The 10,784-nt window shown below is 41.2% G+C and overlaps 1 long non-coding RNA gene across 1 annotated transcript; it reads left to right on the forward strand.

The window, feature by feature from the left end:
* Positions 1–224: 224 nt before the first annotated feature.
* Positions 225–7,318, forward strand: LOC138658322 (uncharacterized). Its single transcript, XR_011317447.1, has 3 exons — positions 225–290; positions 3,578–4,373; positions 5,814–7,318. It is a non-coding gene; the product is annotated as an uncharacterized lncRNA (long non-coding RNA).
* Positions 7,319–10,784: the final 3,466 nt, after the last annotated feature.

Genomic DNA, 10,784 nt, shown 5'->3' on the forward strand with positions numbered 1-10,784 from the left:
ATGATCATGTACCAATTTTAATTCAGGCAATAAAATGCTTATTTGTGGAAGCTGGAAGAAAATGGGGGAATATGGAATACTGTCCTTCTTTGTTGTTTTGAGCAGAGATGACATGCCGTAAGTGGGTGTGACTGCTGCTGCCAATCCCCGGCATTAGTGGTGATATCCGCATGTTACAGCCTGTCAACACTGTAAGAACAGTAAACAAAGACTAGCTGTGATCACTGGAGCTGCGGCACTGGAGCTGTGGCACTTGAGCTGTGGCACAGGAACTGCGGAGGTTTGAACTGGTGAGATGATTTCAAATGGGGTCTGTTGGTTTTGCAAAAATATCCAACAGAGGCCAAAATTGGGGTCTTCTGGATTACCATTTTACGCTTGAGGTCTCGAAGATTTTGTTGTTGTTTATGGCACCGTCTATTCTGACACAACTTTTGCATTATTTTTTGTAACATTAGTTCTGGTTTTCGAATCCACCTTCTAGGGTTCCTGTCCATGTAAAATGCACTTGAGTCATACAGAAAGTCTAAAAGTAATGTATCTGCGCTCAGAGAAGTGTGCATTGTTTAACTGGCTTTTTTTATGTTTTGCATTTTTTATGTTATATCATTTCTGATTTTATTTACCTATTTTTTTTTTTCTATTATGGTGGCACGTTAGCTGACTGCAGCGTTTTTGACCCTGCCCTTCAAAAAAAATGCCATTAAAATACATAACATAAGTAATACGTTGCTGATTGATGAGCTTCGGAAGCTGAACATGTGCACCACTGGTCCATTTATTTTCTGTTAGTCTACTGGAAAAAGCTGAGCGCTGTAATCGGCTAACTCCAGCATTCCGATACAGAATGAATGGAGAGGTGGTGGACATGTTCGGCCACTGCTTCATTCATACCCATTCCTGGGATCATGAGGGTCTCAACAGGTGGATCAACAAGATCTACCCGATCCTTTAGATAGGTGATAATGTCTTAAAAAGGGAATTTATTTAATTAACAGGCATTATTCTTGAAGATTCTCTTCTCTCTTACGTACTTCTCCACGACTACACAAAACTGTAGTGATTCCAACACTGATTCCTCTGAGACAAAATTGGAAGCTTCTTTCAAAATACCAAAATGAATTTAAGTTACATGTGAACTGGCTTATAGAAACCCAATTCACATACATGAGATGCAGATTGTTGGCTAATTTGACGCAGATTTCAATGGCGAAATCCATGTAAAATCTGATAGGTGCGCAGGAGCAGATGGTATTTTAGCGAAATGATGGAGGTATCCAGTAACAGCTTGCTTTTATTGACCATTTCTATAGCCTACGTACATACTGGTTCCGTAGAAGACTGGTTCCCATGTAAACCATTATATGAAGACTGAGATCACAGTGTGGAACAGGGTTGCCGACCGTCCAGATATTCTAGGACATTCTGAAAACTATTTTGACCTGTCCATAAAAAAAAAAACATTAAAGGCGTCTGTGAATTTTTTGAAGCTAAAGAAACGTATGCAGATTTTTTTTTTTATTATAATTTTCATCATTTTACGGTTTCCATTGAAAGGGGCTGATGTCTTCATAGCTGATTCATGGGCTCTAAACATGTATCACTTATAATCACAATGATTTTTTACGGTTTTCCAATTACTCTGTGAAAAATATTGTTTGTCTCTGGGTTTTTTTTTTCGGAAACTGTCCCAAAAAATTATACAGTCAAGCTGGTAACTTTAGTGTAGAATGAAATACTAAGTAGATCATATTGTAAGATTTTTTATATTCTGTTGAGTTGTGGGACCATGTGAAATCTGTGTGAATGTATGCACATAAATGTCTACAAGCTCATCTGCTGTGACTGATGCTTTGCTCACCACCACTGTATATCGTGGAGGTCATAAAAATACCTGAGCACCAGAGCTGGGTTATCTCTGTGCTCCCAATATCACTGGTTTAACCCATTGTATGTTGACACTGAGTCTGGCCAGACTGCAGAGCAACAAATATTTGACTGATCACTGAGTACGTATTTTTTGCAGGTTCAGGACTGTGGTTTGCCACTTTATTCCACAAAAGTGTGGAGTACATGACTTTTTTGGCGCATATCACTATATACACACATGGCAAAATTGTCTGTACCCTTCTGATACTGTAATAACTTGAAACTGACAAGTGTAATTTTATATTTAAGTTTTATTGAATGTCAACTAATGGAAATAAGAGATTGGTTTTGAACTATCATTCAGTATAAAATTGAAAAAAAAAAAAAAAAAAAAATGAAAATGGCCTGGACAAAAATGATGCTACCCCTAAAGGGAACCTGTCGTGAGGTTTTTGCAGCCTTATCTGAGAGCAGCCTCATATAGGAAAAGAGACCCCGATTCCAACAATGTATCACTTAGTTTACTGGGTGCAGCCATGGTGACATAAGCAGAGCTCAGAAAGCTGCCCCCCGTCCACACCACTGCTCTCTATGTACATTGCATATTGACAGTGAGCTGCTAATCAATGCTGAGGGCGGAGTTAGACCAGGTCTCTCATGATCTGTAGTCCGGGCAGTGATAATCTCCTGCTGATAAAACAATCATTGCATTGAAACAACAGTACACAGCCTAATAAGTGACATATTGCTGAAATCAGTGTTTCAGCCTCTACCTCATGCTGTCCTAAGATTACAAAGCAAAAACCTGCTGACAGATTCCCTTTAATATTTTGTTCCACAACCTTTTGAGAAAATTACTAAAAACGAATGATTTCTGAAACTTTCCACAAGTAATTTGCCCCCTCCTCTTGAGCAAACAGATATGAAGTCTACATGAGTCTATAGGTGACAGCTATGTAAAAAAGAATATTTATAAACAAAATGGGGACTTGTGTTTGCAAGTTTTTCCAGGACTGATGCCATCAGTCATTACAGTTTTGGAAGGTCCATGATTTTGCATTGCAAAAAAGGTGCATTTCTCTGTGCAATGTAAACAGATACTGAATACACAAAGCGATTACAGGGACCATAGACGCAGCCGCAGGGATTCTTCCAATAAAACTGATGTCAAGCCATCATAATACTATTTATTGTGCCCATAATACCAATAGAATTGGATTAAACAGTATAAATCATTCTGAAAAATGTAGACAGGATTGTAAAGTTTTTTCACAAGGGAATCTGTCAGCAGGATTTCACCCCTCCATTCCTTCATTACTGATAAGTCATAGTTTAAATCAATATGAAAATATGGCTGAAGTGCTTTCGGCACATGGAAGCACTTTCCAAGCTTTGTGTCACTCCAACTCTATTTTTCTATAAGAGCTTCCACTTGGAAGAAGGACTTCAGCTTCATTTGCAAATCAATTCAAATGCTGAGTTCTCAGTAACGGAGTAACTGGCCATGTAAATGTATTTCTGGGCTTGTCTTTGAAAGATTTACAAGCACATATAAGTAGTTTTGGGGGTGAAATCGTTCTAATAGATTCCTTATAAAGAGAATCTGTCAGTAGGATCAACCCTCCTAAGTCGTCTATATGGGTATTAGGGTCATTGGAAGCAAACTAAAATGATACCTTCATATCTGAAATCCAATGTTTTATTCTAGAGAATAAGAGCCTTGGTGAAAGAGGTAAAGAAGAACCCCAAGATCACTGTGGCTGAGCTCCAGAGATGCAGTTGGGACATGGGAGAAAGTTCTACAAAGTCAACTATCATTGCAGCCCTCCACCAGTCAGGCCTTTATGGCAGAGTGGCCCAACGGAAGACTCTACTCAGTGCAAGATCTATGAAAGCCCACATAGAGTTTGCTAAAAAACACATGAAGGATTCCAAGACTGAGAAATAAGATTCTCTGGTCTGATGAGACGAAGATAGACCTTTTCGGTGATAATTGTAAGAGGTATGTGTGAAGAAAACCAGGCACTGCTCATCACCTGCCCAATACAATCCCAACAGTGAAACATGGTGGTGGCAGCACCATGCTATGGGGGTATTTTTCAGCTGCAGGGACAGGACGACTGGTTGCCATTGAAGGAAACATGAATCCCGCCAAGTACAGAGATATCCTGGATGAAATCCTCTTCCAGAGTGCTCTGGACCTCAGACTTGGCTGAAGGTTCACCTTCCAACAACACAATGACCCTAAGCAGACAGCTAAAATAACAAAGGAGTGGCTTGAGAACAACTCTGTGACCATTCTTGACTGGCCCAACCAGAGCCCTGACCTAAACCCAATTGAGCATCCCTGGAAAGACCTGAAAATGACTGTCCACCAACGTTCACCATTCAACCTGACGGAACTGGAGAGGATCTGCAAGGAAGAATGGCAGAGGATCCCCAGATCCGGGTTGAAAAACATTGCATCATTCCCAAGAAGACCCATGGCTGTACTAGCTCAAAAGGTGCTTCTACTCAATACTGAGCAAAGGGTCTAAATACTTATGACCATGTGAGATTTCAGTTTTTCTGTGCAAAAATGTCTACATTTCTGTTTTTTTTTCAGTCAAGATGGGGTGCAGAGTGTACATTAATGAGAAAAAAATTTTGAATTTACCAAATGGCTGCAATGAAGCAAAGAGTGAAAAATTTAAAGAGGTCTAAATACTTTCCATACCCACTGTATATACAGTACAGGCCAAAAGTTTGCAAGCACCTTCTCATTTAAAGGTTTTTCTGTATTTCATGACTATGAAAATTGTAAAGTAAATAAGGCAGCACACTGCAGCGCTAAAACATGCAAACATGAAACACGAAAATTGAACTGCATTACTGCACTAGAAAGATGAAAAATGAGAGCGTTTAGCACATAAAAATGGCCAATTTTATGTGTACCTGGTAGCCACTTTACGGCATCTCTCTTATACCAGGTCCTACACTTGCCTTTCCTTGCTGAGAATAAACGTCTCCATCTGAATGGGTACCTGTGAAACCTCTTCTTAGACTAAAATTCTCTCTCTCTGTGGAGGGGTATTGGACATGCTGTAATTAAAATACCTGTGGCTAGAAGGCGGAGTGCTCGATCAGAAGGCTAAAGAATACATTTCAAAAAACTGACTGTCACATCCAAACATAGACTAAGTGTGAACAGGTGCTGAACCTTGAGTCGCCAACTCGTATATAGTTAAGTAAATAAGGCAGCACACTGCAGCGCTAAAACATGCAAACATGAAAACACGAAAATTGAACTGCATTTCTGCACTAGAAATATGAAAAATGAGAGTGTTTAGCGCATAAAAATGGCCAATTTTATGTGTACCTGGTAGCCACTTTACGGCATCTCTCTTATACCAGGTCCTACACTTGCCTTTCCTCGCTGAGAATAAACATCTCCATCTGAATGGGTACCTGTGAAACCCCTTCTTAGACTAAAATTCTCTCTCTCTGTGGAGGGGTATTGGACCTGCGAAATGCTCTCATTTTTCATATTTCTAGTGCAGTAATGCAGTTCAATTTTCGTGTTTCATGTTTGCATGTTTTAGCGCTGCAGTGTGCTGCCTTATTTACTTGACTATATACGAGTTGGCGACTCAAGGTTCAGCACCTGTTCACACTTAGTCTATGTTTGGATGTGACGGTCAGTTTTTTGAAATATGAAAATTGTAAATTCACACTGAAGGCATCAAAACTATGAATTAACACATGTGGAATTATATACTTAACAAAAAAAGTGTGAAACAACTGAAAATATGTCTTATATTCTAGGCTCTTCAAAGTAGCCACCTTTTGCTTTGATGACTGCTTTGCACACTCTTGGTGTGTGTGAATTTGCGGTTCTTGGCTTATATATTTTGGTTTTATCCTTTGTATTTTACTAATTTTCTTTTTTTTATGTCTATTTTTAGTGTTTGTTATTATTGGTATATTCATGAATATTGAAGCCCTATCGGAATACTTGGGATATCTGTGGAGTGAGTCTTCCATCGGGTCAACATGGACATTTCTTCACATAGATTTGTTATACGGACTGATTGTTGCCGTATTCTTTTTTAGTCAGCCTATTGAGGCAATATGGTTGGTAGTTCTTATCTTGTTGTGTCTGCGGCCCGTATGCTCATTTTTGTGGTAGTTGTATACAGTATATATGCATTTGGGTATGTTCTACTATGAGGGATCGTTCGTTTTATATTTTTTCACTGTCATATGTATTTTTGCATATCTCTTATATGTATTTGTATCGCATACAGGTATATGGGCTGTGGACATATTACTGGGTAATGTGTATATATGTTTTTTGTGTTGATGTAGCGATACATATTCTTACTGACAGATGGGATTTCTGTATATTTTTCTATTTATGTGGTATTTTCAGAATTGTATAAGTCCTGCTAAATATGGCTGCCCTTTGTAGCTTGATCCGTCATGCTTGGTGTAAATGTTTTCGCTATATATTTTTAACCATCGTTGTTTAATTCAATAATATGTATATTATATAATGTCCTGTTGATCGTTAGCACTCACGATTAGCTGCCCTTATTGCTGCCCTTATTCTAAATGGCCGCAATGTGCTCTTGACTGTGCGCACGCCCCTCCTTTCCCATAGCCGTGTGCCGGCCTTCTTCTGACGTCCAGCCGGGGCCGGACTGGCTATCTGGCAATTATGGCAAATGCCAGAAGGGCATGTCTGGCCGTGGGCCGACTTGTCTGCTACATTGTTAACAGAATCGGTGTTCTCAAGACACTCGTGATGAAGCACAAAGTCGCTGACTCTGTCACTTACCCCAGCAGGCCACGGGTATCATTAGAAATATTGGCCTTGTAGAAAATCTTCCTTTCCTCCATCCAGTGTCACATTAGTAATATATCCCATCTGGTTCAGGGGAACGGGGACTACATGGGCCTGTGTGATTTCAAATGCTGGAGCTGAATTTCAGACCCAATCCGTACCTGCGTCCAGGGCTCGGTCACGTGGGGCCCCACGTGTTTCCGGCGCGGGCGGATGAGGAGGGTGCCGTGCGGGGTGATGGTGAAGGGTGGCGCGGAGTGTAAGTATGTAGCACACTTCTGGCTGGCGGTGTATATATATACACGCGCCATGCTTACTCCACACGCCCCCTGAGGAAGGAGCTTATCGCCCCGAAACGCGCGTCGGGGTAGGGCTATTGGCCTTCCATTCCTGCACCAATTAGCTAGGTACTAAGTATTGATTTTGGGTGACTATTAATATATTGACCATCAAATGATATTGCACCTGGTGTATTGTGAATAGTATAGCTGTGGATACCTGCTAAAATGCAGTTTGATAGCATGGTGTTGCTGGAGTGGTCGGCCAATTCAGCCCGCTTTGTATGGCCATTATGAGCGCGCATCCACTTCCCCATTTATACCATTGTACCTGGATTTTATGGTTCTTAATGTTGTTTAATAAAGGTTATTGTGGCACCCCTAGGGGTATTTGCCACAAAAATAGTTACTGACAGTAAGTACAAATACTAAAATAGCAAGACTGCACTACCACCTCCGGCCAGAAGGGGGAGCTCCAGAGACTCCCCTTGATCCATTCTGGTCTGAGAGAAGAACTGGCAGTTGGGCTAAGGAGCTGATAGTGAGAGGTCATACAGTTGAATCTCTAACAGCCCTGTGACTGTTACCAGGCCTAAATCTCCGGCCTGAGGAGAAGAGGGATAGAGAAAAAGGACATTGTGAGAACCGGGTAGCATTAATCACTACCCAGAACAGGCGCAAAGACGGATACCGGATCCGTGGCTGTATTCATTACATATAATACAGCAACCGGAAAAACGTGAGGTGATATCAGCTTCACTAGGGTCGGACGCAGCAACAGACACAGAGTTCAGCGGTACTCCTGGAGGGGGTAAGCCGATAAAAGGACTCAGGTTGCCCGTCGAACCAGGACCCGGAGGGGACAGATTGGGCCGGCAGCCAGTTCACATACAGCAGCAGGGCCACACAGATATTGCGTACAATAAGAGGCGAAGACCCCGGCAGGGTCAAAGTAACTCAGAGTTCCCATACAGACTCCGGTGACAGGACTGGTTGTAAATCCTTTTTTGTTAAAGTAAACTGGTTAAACGTTTCAGTGCCTCAGTCTTTCATTTGGACAATAGCCATCTATCCAGGATTGGGATCATCACCGCTGGGAGAACCTGCTGCTGATCAAGTAAGTGCCTGTTCCCTCACGATACCCTTTACACTGTGCATTGCCTGAGGCCACAGCACCGGGTCAAGCCACCCGTGACATCCCCCTCAAGAGACAGACCCCATTGGTCCGGTGCTGGGTACCCCGGTCTCTTGGGCGTCACAATTGGCGTCACGAACAGGATCTAGCCAGCCCGTATACCGGGTATTGTGTGCCGTGATTGGAGCCCAAAACTGTGAAAACTTGGATGAAAAATCTTGAAAATTGACTTTATTAAAGAAAAATCCATTCTCCATTGAAAACTATTGAAAGTGACTTTTCCCCATTGGTTATAATGGAGTAAAGATGGCCGCCATCCCCTGAGGTAATCACTTCATAACCGTTAGGCACGAGACTGTTAACCCCTTTACCCCCAAGGGTGGTTTGCACGTTAATGACCAGGCCAATTTTTACAATTCTGACCACTGTCCCTTTATGAGGTTATAACTCCGAAACGCTTCAACGGATCCTGGTGATTCTGACATTGTTTTCTCGTAACATATTGTACTTCATGATAGTGGTAAAATTTCTTTGATAGTACCTGCGTTTATTTGTGAAAAAAACGGAAATTTGGCGAAAATTTTGAAAATTTCGCAATTTTCAAACTTTGAATTTTTATGCAATTAAATCACATAGATATGTCACACAAAATACTTAATAAGTAACATTTCCCACATGTCTCCTTTACATCAGCATAATTTTGGAACCAATTTTTTTTTTTGTTAGGGAGTTATAAGGGTTAAAAGTTGACCAGCAATTTCTCATTTTTACAACACCATTTTTTTTTAGGGACCACGTCTCATTTGAAGTCATTTTGAGGGGTCTATATGATAGAAAATGCCCAAGTGTGACACCATTCTAAAAACTGCACCCCTCAAGGTGCTCAAAACCACATTCAAGAAGTTTATTAACCCTTCAGGTGTTTAATAGGAATTTTTGGAATGTTTAAATAAAAATGAACATTTAACTTTTTTACACAAAAAATTTACTTCAGCTCCAATTTGTTTTATTTTACCAAGGGTAACAGGAGAAATTGGACCCAAAAAGTTGTTGTCCAATTTGTCCTGAGTACGCTGATACCCCATATGTGGCAGTAAACCACTGTTTGGGCGCATGGGAGAGCTCGGAAGGGAAGGAGCGCTATTTGACTTTTCAATGCAAAATTGACAGGAATTGAGATGGGACGCCATGTTGCGTTTGGAGAGCCACTGATGTGCCTAAACATTGAAACCCCCCACAAGTGACACCATTTTGGAAAGTAGACCCCCTAAGGAACTTATCTGGATGTGTGGTGAGCACTTTGACCCACCAAGTGCTTCACAGAAGTTTATAATGCAGAACCGTAAAAATAAAAAATCATATTTTTTCACAAAAATTATATTTTTGCCCCCAATTTTTTATTTTTCCAAGGGTAAGAGAAGAAATTGGACCTCAAAAGTTGTTGTCCAATTTGTCCTGAGTACGCTGATACCCCATATGTGGCAGTAAACCACTGTTTGGGCGCATGGGAGAGCTCGGAAGGGAAGGAGCGCAGTTTGACTTTTCAATGCAAAATTGACAGAAATTGAGATGGGACGCCATGTTGCGTTTGGAGAGCCACTGATGTGCCTAAACATTGAAACCCCCCACAAGTGACACCATTTTGGAAAGTAGACCCCCTAAGGAACTTATCTAGAGGTGTGGTGAGCACTTTGACCCACCAAGTGCTTCACAGAAGTTTATAATGCAGAACCGTAAAAATAAAAAATCATATTTTTTCACAAAAATTATATTTTTGCCCCCAATTTTTTATTTTTCCAAGGGTAAGAGAAGAAATTGGACCTCAAAAGTTGTTGTCCAATTTGTCCTGAGTACGCTGATACCCCATATGTGGCAGTAAACCACTGTTTGGGCGCATGGGAGAGCTCGGAAGGGAAGGAGCGCAGTTTGACTTTTCAATGCAAAATTGACAGAAATTGAGATGGGACACCATGTTGCGTTTGGAGAGCCACTGATGTGCCTAAACATTGAAACCCCCCACAAGTGACACCATTTTGGAAAGTAGACCCCCTAAGGAACTTATCTAGAGGTGTGGTGAGCACTTTGACCCACCAAGTGCTTCACAGAAGTTTATAATGCAGAACCGTAAAAATAAAAAATCATATTTTTCTATCAAAAATTATATTTTTGCCCCCAATTTTTTATTTTTCCAAGGGTAAGAGAAGAAATTGGACCTCAAAAGTTGTTGTCCAATTTGTCCCGAGTACGCTGATACCCCATATGTGGCAGTAAACCACTGTTTGGGCGCATGGGAGAGCTCGGAAGGGAAGGAGCGCCGTTTGACTTTTCAATGCAAAATTGACAGGAATTGAGATGGGACGCCATGTTGCGTTTGGAGAGCCACTGATGTGCCTAAACATTGAAACCCCCCACAAGTGACACCATTTTGGAAAGTAGACCCCCTAAGGAACTTATCTGGATGTGTGGTGAGCACTTTGACCCACCAAGGGCTTCACAGAAGTTTATAATGCAGAGCCATAAAAATAAAACAAAATTTTTTTCCCACAAAAATTATTTTTTAGCCCCCAGTTTTGTATTTTCCCTAGGGTAACAGGAGAAATTGGACCACAAAAGTTGTTGTCCAATTTGTCCTGAGTACGCTGATACCCCATATGTGGGGGGGAACCACCGTTTGGGC

The sequence above is a fragment of the Ranitomeya imitator genome, chromosome 1, assembly GCF_032444005.1.
Source record: "Ranitomeya imitator isolate aRanImi1 chromosome 1, aRanImi1.pri, whole genome shotgun sequence".
Classification (NCBI taxonomy): domain Eukaryota; kingdom Metazoa; phylum Chordata; class Amphibia; order Anura; family Dendrobatidae; genus Ranitomeya; species Ranitomeya imitator.